Source organism: Elephantulus edwardii, unplaced genomic scaffold (assembly GCF_000299155.1).
Source record: "Elephantulus edwardii isolate Elephantulus edwardi_28Jun2011 unplaced genomic scaffold, EleEdw1.0 scaffold00138, whole genome shotgun sequence".
NCBI lineage: Eukaryota > Metazoa > Chordata > Mammalia > Macroscelidea > Macroscelididae > Elephantulus > Elephantulus edwardii.
This window is the reverse complement of record NW_006399888.1, coordinates 5781904-5790024: the sequence shown is the minus strand read 5'-3', so window position 1 is coordinate 5790024 and position 8121 is coordinate 5781904. Positions and strand designations below refer to the sequence as shown.

At 40.4% G+C, this 8121-nt stretch overlaps 1 protein-coding gene across 1 annotated transcript in view; it reads left to right on the top strand.

The window, feature by feature from the left end:
* The window catches only part of HAO1 (hydroxyacid oxidase (glycolate oxidase) 1), an 89968-nt gene that overhangs the window by 72963 nt on the left and 8884 nt on the right, over positions 1-8121 (top strand). The window lies entirely within an intron of this gene.

Below are 8121 nucleotides of genomic sequence, written 5' to 3'. Positions count from 1 at the left end.
TGTGGATCATAACAAACTGTGGCTGACTCTGAGAAGAATAGGAATCCCAGAACACTTGATCGTGCTAATGCGAAACCTATACTTGGACCAAGAGGCAGTCGTCAGAAGTGAGCAGGGAAACACTGCATAGTTCAAAATTGGGAAAGGTGATCGCCAGGGATGTGTCCTGTCTCCATACCTTTTCAACCTGTATGCACAACAGATTATCCAAGAGGCTGGCTCTATGAGTAGAAATGTGGTGTCAGGATTGGTGGAAGATCTATTAACAATCTGCATTATGCAGATGACACAACCCTGCTTGCTGGAACTAAAGCATACCATTAGGGTTGTAAATTATTTTAATGCCCAGGTTGAACAGTAGGACAAAAAACTTAGTCAAGAAGTGATGGATTATTATTTCACTGAAATAGCAGATTGATCAGGTGAAGATCACAAAGCAGTTGGGGTAGTGGTGGTTCAGCAGTAGAAGTCTCTCCCATTTAATGCCGTAGACTCTGGCTTGATTCCCGGACAATGGACTTCTTGTTCAGCCACCATCTGTCAGTGGAGGCTGTGTGTTGCTAAGATGTTGATGAGAGTCCAGACTAAGATGAACTAGGAAAAAGACCTGGTGATCTATTTGAGAAAACCAACCAAAGGAAACTTTTTGGGTTACAGAGGTCTGATCTCGCTAACTAGGAAGCTCTGGTGGCCTAATGGGTAGAAAGTTGCTAAGCTAATGGTGAAGCCTATTTGACTGTTCAAATCCACCAGTGGCTGTGCTGGGAAAGGTGAGAAAACTCTCCTTGTGATTTACAGCCTTCAAAACCCCAAGTGGGGCAGAGATGAGTCAGTCTTAACAGGATCACAATGAAAGAGGTATTTAGAACTAATGGTGGGGATAATACAAGATCTGCCAAATTTTCTGTCCTCTCTTCCTGGGCCTCTATGAATCAAGTACTAATGCTAGAATTTAGTTACAATTGCTTGGTCACACCAAATGACCATTAGGTGATAATTAGCTGTGAATATTTGCATTCTTTAGGTTTTCCTAAAGAATCAATGGTGACAATGAACTAAGCCTTGGGCGCTGTAGTATCTATCTCTAGTTTGAATTGAAATGAATACAGTGGAAAGCTTTCAAGTCTTTTCTGTTGGGCTTGACTTGTGAAAATCCCTCTCCTTAGGCAGATGGCGAATGTTGCCTGCAGGAAACTCAAGGTAGAGGAGGAAGCTCCGGGGAGGAGAGATTGACCACTGCTCTAGGCTTTTCCTCAGATTCGGGCTTCACTTGTGCTTGAAGACACAAGACTTAGTGTGTGGGTCAATCGAAGTTTGTTTTCTAAAAATAAATCTAAAATCTCCTGAAATCAAATCTAACTAGAATTTAAAGGGAAAAAATGTGTAAATGTGTGGTTTTTTTCCCTCTGGCTGTGTGGATATGGAAACTTATCTACAAGGGCTTTTTGAGTTGTGGTCCCTGGGACTGTTTTAAAAAACAATAACACTTTCCTTTTCATTACCTATTCCTGACAGTCTGAGATGCTTACTTGAGTTTTGCCTCATGCTGTGGAGTGAATATAAAGTTGGTGATGGTGAGAGAAATGTGAGAAAGAATTTGCTTTAATGCTGAGGGGTGTTTTCTCTTGGTGTGTGGGTTTTCAGGTGACTGAGAAATGTTTGGGGAGGTTGTGGGGTTAAACATTTCAGTGGATGTGTGAATGGATTTGCTGTCCTGCAGATCCCATTACATTATAAATCACTGTAACAGGATGATGTCATGGAAAAAACACTGAAAAAGGAGTTCAGAGTCTTGAGTTCAATTCCTTGACTGGCTCATCTTAAATGTTGAGAGCTGTGGTGGCAACTTAGAGATTTTGTTAGAGTGAGTTCCTCGCAGGGCTGCGTTGCCGAGAAAGTGGTCAGACTGCATGATTTCTGTAAATCACGGAGCTCTTTGATCCAAAGGCCTTTTAGTATGGAAAAAATATTTGTCATAAAGAGTCTTAGAATGTTAGTTTACTTTCATTTCATATTTTTAAAAATTTCATGGTGGTAAAAAAAACCCCAAAAGCAACCCAACCATATATAGGAAGATCTGGTGGCTTACTGGCAAGGAGCTGCATTGCTATCCCAAAGGCACACAGTTCGAGGTCACCAGCTGCTCCATGGGAGAAGGATGGCCGATCTCCTCCCATGTGATGTATTACCTCTGAAAACCCACTGGAGGGTCAGCTATGTGTCAGTTCCGAGCTGATGGTACACAACAACAACAACAACAACAACAACTAATAAAAAAATTGTCATTTTAATAGTTTTAAGTGTGTATCAATTGCATTCACTGTTTTTTATAACCACTGCTATTATAATTTCCAAAAGATTTTCATCACTCCAAAGAGAAATTCAGTGCCTTTTAATCAATGACTCCTGAATCTCCTTGACCCTAATCCCTGTAACCACTAAGAAGTTGGGAGGTATGTGTTTGCCTCCTCTAGATATTTCATGTAAATTGTCGTGTATCATGGAGTTGGACCCGACCCACTGCTGACCTTCAGGTTTTCAGAGGCAATAAATTGCACCTTAGGAGATTGCCCATCTTTCCTGTGTAGCAGCTGGTGGATTCGAACCTCGTATCTTTGCACTGGCAACACAACTCCTTACTACTAAGCCACCAGGATTATAAAATGTTTGCCCCTTTTTTTAAAAAAAAAATCTGATGGTCTGATGTGTTTCACTCTGCGTGATGTTTTCAGGATTGATAAATCATTTCACCTATTGTAACTGAAAACTGCAACTAGACCGTAGTCATACCCAAAAGTAATTAAAACAATTTCTTTTCAACTTCTTTATCCTCCAGGTAATAGTGTGGTCAAAATTGGGCCTGAATGAATTTGTGGACATTATAACGCAGGAAGTAATAGCTTTCCAAAGTGTGTTGCATTAGAATTTCTGAAATGGGGTCAAAGGACAGATTATCTGGGATATGTGAACTCAGAGTATGTTTTCTTTTCATATTGCCTTTATATTTTGGTCAGAGCTCTGGTGGCACAGGGTGTCGAGAACTGTGCTGCAAACCAAAGGACAATGCCTCTCTGGAGGTTTGAATCCACTGTCTGCTCTGAGGGAGGAAGACAGGCAATCTCCTCTTGTGTGATTTGCAGCTTTGGAAACCCAGCTCTGAGGTAGTTCCATCTCAACTGCAATAATATAAGGAATTAAACTGTTAATGCCAACCTGAAAGGTTGCTTTAAAAAGCTTAAGGATAAATGCATTTATCTCAATAGAGGAGACACAAATTTGAAAAGGAGATTGAGAAAGGCTGTAAAATTTGAAGAATACAATCGATGCCACCACATTGCACACGTATAAATTGTTGAATTGGTGTATGTTTTGCTGTATCTATTTTCAACAGCAATAGCAACAAAACGAAATTATCATTGAATCATTTTCTAATGCTGTAGACTGGCAATTAAGGCTGGTTTCTGCAGGAGGTCATGTCCGGAAATGTGTCCGTCAGTACGGCTGGGTCTACTACGGTTTCAATAGGGTGATGTTAGGAGGTGTGAATCTATATTATTATACAGATTCCAGCATGGCAATTGGATTTACTCTCACTAGATAGTTTCTTAGTGGGTAGAAGTGGCCAATGCTTCTTAAGATCTCACATAGAACTGGCACACTGAGACTGTCTCACCTTCTGTTGTTGGAAGCCAGGCATAAGACCAATAAGTACAGCCCTCCTGACCTTCTTACTCTTGGGAATAATAGGAAAACCTGAAGTGATAGAATGCAAAAAATAAAAAAAGAGAAATGATCGCAGCTATTTTTTGCAAACAACCAGCAGAGGTTCCCAAAGCTATCTCTCTGGTGAAGTGTGGTGCTTGGGGTAGGTTAGAGAACATAATGAAGAATTTTAGACTATGGTCTGGTTTTGTTCCACTGTAGCATTTAAGACAACTCCAATTATTACTGCTTTTATTTATGTTCAATTACTTTGATTTGAGGGAGTTCTGGTGGCATAGTGGGTAAGAAGATACACTGCTAACCCAAAGGTAGGTGGTTCAAAGCTGCCAGCTGCTCTGGGAAAGAAAGATGAGCAATCTTCTCCCATGTATGTGATTTATAGCCTCTGAAAATGCACTTTAGGTTCAACTGTGAGCTGGTCCTGATCTGACAGCACAGATCAACAACAGCTTTAGTTCAGCAAAGGATTCCATGCCTAAAGTATTCCAAATGTGTAGTATAACAATGGATGCTATGCTGTTATTGTTAGGTGTCATCAAGTTAACTGCTACTCACAGTGGGTTAGACCCCCTGGGCCGCCTTCACAACCTCTGCTCAAATGCATTGCTGCCCTCACTGTGTCAATCCATGTTGCTGAAGGTCTTCCTTTCATTCACTGGCCCTGTATTTTTCAAAGCATGATGTCTTTCCCCAATTAGGTATAATAGCAGGTAAGAGCTCCTGATAAGTAGAGTTTTTGAAGGGTGATTTGAATAAGAATGTGAATGAGGAAACCGTCAGGCTTCTGTGGGGTTCTTTTCAAATCCCTTAAAATGAACAGCATAGCATCCTGAAAATAAAATGATAAATCCATGAGAGGATGGGTGAGTTAGGAACATCACACTGGAGTCTGACAAGATTTTCCCTACTCAATTTACATCTACAATCACGTGTCAGAAGAGTCATTAAGTGAAGAATATGAATGGTCTCAGTGAAAGGTAGAAAGCTACCATGAAGGAAACGTGATTAGGTTGCAAAATATGGGTTTGTACTACTCTATTTGTTTATTTAAACTGAACCGAGCATTACTTTGTGTAAAAAAGGTGTGCCTAGTAAAACTATCTTTACAATCAGAAAAGAAGGAGGCTAGAAATGCTCAGCCACAGATAGGACATTGGTTTCCACAGACCCTTGAAACACATCTAGACTCTTGTTTATAACACAAGATTCACATTTTAAGTACTTTTATTAGTTCACTGTTCAACCTGGTTAAGCACTGGAAACAACCTGAAGAGACTTGATTTGTGTGACTTTGAAAATGTGTATTGAACCCAAGCCTGCTAATATTTTTCTTTGGTTCTGGTTTCATGTGGGGAAATACACTTAATTACAGCTTGCATCATTACGTGGAAATTGTAGCATTTATATGTTGATGTAATTTACTGAATGTAAAAAGAGGACTATGTATAGGTAAAGGGACATATGTAAATGGATCCAAAGCATGTTTGGCAAGGCAGAAAAGTCAAAAGGAAAAGGGGAAAATCATATTACCTGCCAAGCATTCAGAGGCCACACGCCAAACGCTGCCTTCACTTCCTCCAAATTTGTAGCTGTGTTTGGTCTTCAGCCTTCACACAAAACACTCTTTAAGTTGAGCCTCGAACCTTTTAGGGAAGAAGTGGAAAAGGCTTTGACTGATTTCAGCACAATTATTTCTGGGAAAATGGCACTTGAGAGCAGAACTAAATGCACCAGTGTGCATTTTAGATGGGGACTTAACCTTAGATTAAAATGTTTGGGAATAATGTTTTTAGGGAATTTTATCTATAAGCCATGTTGGGTATTATTAGCAATCTTCAATTAAAGATTCACACCAAAGTAGATAATTATATCAGCTATTCCACCTATTGGAACAATACCTGAAACTCAGTAAATTTAGCTTGTAGATATTGGATGAATTGTAGGTCTCTAGATTTAGGCTTGATACCAGCTAAGCAGGGATTTCTGGTGGCCTGGTGTGTAGGGAGTTGCATTGCCAACCCAAAGGTGGTCTCTCTCTGGTAGATTGAATCTACCAGCATCTCCACAGGAGGAAGAGGGTAAATCTCCACTGGTGTGAATTACATCCTCTGGAATCCCACCATAGAGTCAGCTATGAGTTGGTTCCAACTTGACTGCAGATAGAGTTGAGAGACCAGTTAGGTGGCTACTCTCCAAGTTTCCTGTCCAGCTGGCCTTGGCTAAGAGAACCTACTTCCTGAATATTTATGCTGGGGCCCAAGCTGATGGGAAAACAGGCATGGAATAGAACAAATAAAAATACCCAAAGTTGCTTATAACACAGACCTAGAAATGCCATTGTGTCTTTTATACTCATGTGCCATTGGCCAAAGCAGGTCATCTTGGCTAAGGCCAAAGAAAAGCTGGTGTCAGATACACTCTGCCTCCTCTCATAGAAGGAAATGACAAGTTGCTCTGGAAAGCTTATGGGTTTATGGAAGTTTAAAGGATCAGGAATGATAATGTAAAGTGCCAGAAAAACCTCACCTGGTTCACGTAGTCTTTTATTCTTTCATTTGAACCTATCCTGGAGTGGACTTGCCTTTCCAGATGAGAATCCTTCAGGTGCCTGTGACCACATTCAAATAAAGGCATTAAAACTATTTTCCTGGGCAGTTCCTTAATGTATGACAGGATGTGAAGTGTGCTAGACGGAAAAGTTTTGATCACTAACCTTGTTTGTATTTTTTATATCACTATTTGTAAAAGTGTCTTAGTATGAATGACTTGCAGTGAGTAAATAACGCTAAGTTGTTGTTGTTATGTGCCGTCAAGTCGCTTGCGACTCATAGCGACCCTATGTACAACAGACCTAAACTCTGCTCTGTCCTGTGCCAATCGCACTGTCTCTGACACTCCCATCCCGATTAGCCCAGTCACTGAATCAATCCACCTCATAGAGGACCTACCCCTCCTGCGCCGTCCCTCCACCCTCCCAAGCATGATGTCCTTCTCCAAGGACCGGTCTCTCCTCACAACATGTCCAAAGTATGTTAGAAGGAGCCTCAGAATCCTTGCCTCCAAGGAGCCACCCGGTTTAACCCTTTCCGGGACAAATCTGTTTGTTTTCCTAGCAGTCCATGGTATTCTCAATACTCTTCTCCAGCACCACAGCTCAAAGGCATCAATTCTCCTTCTATCCTCCTTGGTCATTGTCCAACTCTCTGATGCATAACAGGTGATTGCAAAGACCATGGCCTGTATCAGACACACCTTAGTCTCCAGAGAGACACCATTGCTCTTCAGTACTTTGGAGAGGTCCCTAACAGCAGACTTTCCCATGGCAATGTGCCTTTTAATTTCCTGGCTGCTGGTGCCAAGCTTGTTGACTGTGGAGCCAAGTGAACTAAAGCTGTGTACAATCTCAATCTCTTCACCATCCATCCTGATGCTGCCGCTAAGAGAATAATTTATTTCAATAAGGTACTTTATTTACTTTTATGCACTTTTAAGAAATTGAGTGAGAATTATTTATTCTCCTTTTCCGTTTTAGTGAATGTTTTTATCATTAATACATATTATGTTTCATGTGTGTACATTGTGTTTTATACAATCTTTCCTTTACATTGTATTTTGTTTATGTATATTGTGTTTCCCTGCTTTACAGTCAATTTACTAATAACTCTATTCATGATAGCATGTAAACCAGCTATTTCATGCCTTTGATAAAGTATAACTTTAAGAGATTGCTCAAATCAACCTGCCCCATGGACAATGAGTTGGTTCTGACTCACAGTAATACTCAATTATGTTTCCAAGACTGTAAATCTTTATGAACGGAGATTGCTCATCTTTCTCCCTCTAAGTGAATGGTGGATTCAGATTACCTGAATACTGTTGTACAGAGGTAATTCATGGTTTCTCTGAAGCTGAACACTGTGACACTGATGTGTCCAAAGTGATAATGGCTACCCATGGTAGAGAGTATTTGGTGGAGCTCCCTGATTAAAACAAGCTTGGAAGCAGGCGTGGCATCCACTTTCGTACACAGCTTGCCTCTGAAAACCCTATGAACCTGGAGAAAGGATGAAAGTCACTCAAGTGCTGAGGACTTTCGTTTATAGGGTACCTGTGAGTTGCCTATGACTCAATGGCACTTAACAACAACAATAACAACAACAGCCCAACATATTTTACCCTATGACACCAGTGTTCCTGAAAAGATAGCTAAGTATTATGAAATTGTATTATGCATAATTTTATTGTTGTTGTTATGTACTATGGAGATGAAAAAGTGAGGAAAAATGGAGTTGCTTTCATAGTTAAAAAAGCCATTTCTAGATCTATCTTGAAGTACAATATTGTCAGTGACAGGATAATATCTATACGCATACAAGGAAGTCCAGTGAATACCACTAT